This window comes from Rhipicephalus microplus, chromosome 4 (genome assembly GCF_043290135.1).
Source record: "Rhipicephalus microplus isolate Deutch F79 chromosome 4, USDA_Rmic, whole genome shotgun sequence".
Lineage (NCBI taxonomy): Eukaryota > Metazoa > Arthropoda > Arachnida > Ixodida > Ixodidae > Rhipicephalus > Rhipicephalus microplus.
In genome coordinates, this window is record NC_134703.1 from 221,497,719 (window position 1) to 221,500,490 (window position 2,772).

Genomic DNA, 2,772 nt, shown 5'->3' on the forward strand with positions numbered 1-2,772 from the left:
TGTTAACTGGTAATGACCTTTTGCGCAGTCCAGGCCCAAAATTCTTAAGTTAATTTTGAACTCACACGTTCTTGAGACATGAAGTCACGTCACATACCAGCAATGATTACGTGAGCCTGACTATAACACATAAAAGCGGATATTCTCAGTAATAGGAGGATACATACACCGAAGCGCACAGATGGACTGCTTCCACCAGGGGACTATTCTTCAAGCAGCACAAAGGCCACACATTGTGATTGGCGATTTTAATGCATATCATCCTCTCTGGGGCAGCACTACAACAAATTCTCGCGGAGGGGATTTGGCCAATAATATATGCAAATATGCACTAAGCGTACTCAACGACGAATCACCTACATTTGTTCGTGGCACGTGCTACAGCAGCTGCCTCGACCTCTGTTTTGTTTCCAGAAGCCTTCTGTCTTCCGCATGTTGGTGCAAGATTTGGATACTCGCGGCAGTGCCCACCTTCCAACCTATGTTCAGTTCAGGTGGTTTCGCCGCACGCACGCACACTACATCCGTCAAACCAACTGGACACTGTTCAAAGCATCCGTCAAGTCTGGCTGTGAGCACACGAGTGATCCATCCGAGGTAGAGAACATCAGTGCTTCTTCACTGTGTGACACAACCAAACAGATTAACCTACCGATGCAGAGATCAGCAGTTGACTCCCAATACGAGGCCCTTCGTGCAATCCGTCGCCGTGCTGAACGCCGATACAGATGAACGAAGTCGCCTTCAGACCTTTCCGCCTGTCGTCGAGCTCAATGACATGTTCTTCGGCATCTTCACGAGATTCACAGGCAACGTTGGAGAAAATTCTGTGGATCTCTGGACCCCAGGCAACCTCTATCTAAGATCTGGCGGGTGGTACGAAGTTTCCAGACAAGTCCCCAACAACGTCAACCATTTCAAGATGTTGCTCTACATCAGGGGCGGACTGAAGTTGAGATAGCCAGTGACTACTGTAGCGTCATTGTGGACACTACTGATGGTTTTGCCACTGATGAGCCTCTTACTACCATTGCGCCTCCATCGTCTGACAAGCGCCTTGATGTACGTTTTACAATGCATGAGCTTGACGCAGCGAATTCTGCCTCCCACTGATTAGCGGCACCAGGACCTGACGGAATCACGTATGCAGCACTCAACCATCTTGATACAGAAGCACGATGTATCCTGTTATCTCAATATAACACCTCATATGAGTCAGGAGAAGGCCCAGCGAATTGAAAATTCAGTCGCAATATTGCATTGCTTATTCCAGGGAAGTGTCCTTATGCACTTTCCTCCTACAACCAATCGCCTTAGCCAGCTGCGTCGGGACAGTAACGGAAAGAATGGTATGGTCTATATTATAGTGGCTTCTAGAGAGCAACAACTCCTTTCCTGCATTTATGAACGGCTTCAGAAGAGTCCGATCTGCCATTGATGGTGTAGTCGGCTTTATCACCAGCGTTGAAGAGGAAAGAAGCCAATGCAGACTAGTGGCGGCGTTTTTCCTAGATAATTAATGTGCCTACGATAATGTGCTGCATTATGCGATCCTTAACGCACCGGAAGATTGTGAAATCGGTGGATGACTGTATGCTTGGATTTTCAGCTACCTCAAGGACCGCACCATTTACATGACGACAAATAATGGAGACACCGATCGATATAAGGTTCATCGTGGTGTTCCCCAAGAAGAAATTTTCAGCCCGATCCTATTCAATGTCACAATGATCGGCCTAGCAGCAGAACTTCCCAGCATGGTGAAGATCAGTGCATAAGCTGATGACATATGCATATGGGCATCCGGAACTACTCATCCTCTATTGCAGGCTCGCATACAGTGTGCAGTGACGATCACATACAAATATCTACGACGTCAGGGGCTCACTCTTTTAGTCGACAAATGCGCAGTGCTTGCGTTCACGCGCAAGCATAAGTCGCAATATTCAATATTTATTATTGGGAACGTGATACCTGCTGTAACGCACCACAAGTTCCTTGGTGTTGTCGTACACAGAGATCTATCGTGGACGAGGCATATCGCAGTACTTAAATCTAAATTTAAGAGCTTTGCAATCGTTCTTCGCACATAGCAGGAGCAAGATGGGGCCCATCAGAATCATCGCTACTTCAAATGTACAATGCTCTATTTGTGGGATACATTCGATACAGCATTTCGGTGCTCCCCAATATGAGACCTAGTTCTGTGAAGACGCTAGAGAGTGTTCAAGATCAATGCTTACGAAGATTCTTGGATCTACCGTGCTGTACTTCAACAAATGGGACAATCGCAGAGGCTCGGACTTGTCCCATCAGTGTATACATGCTCTGCGAGCCACTTAGAGTTCACCTCCGATTGCTCAGCAAACTCAGACAGCACCCACTGTCAGTACTACCCGCCACTCACCAAGATTGCAGTTTCTCAAGAGTAATATCACGCATGAAAATATGTTACAATCAAGAGTTTCCCCACCAAATGCCCCTGTAGTGCCTCCACGGGTTCTTCCTAAACCCCTTGTTTGTTTTACGATACCTGGAATTACGAAGAAGTTGCTCATTTCTTCTGTTGGCCTCAGACAACTGACCCTATATCACATTCATACAACGTACAGTGATTCTCTGCAGGTGTGCACCGACGGATCCACCATGCTAAACACCTCCGCCGCCGCCCATGTCATCTCAGACATGAATATCGCTCGACGATTCGAAGTGGACCATAAAACCACATCAACGGCCGCAGAGTTTGCCGCTATCCGAGAGGCAATAAGATTT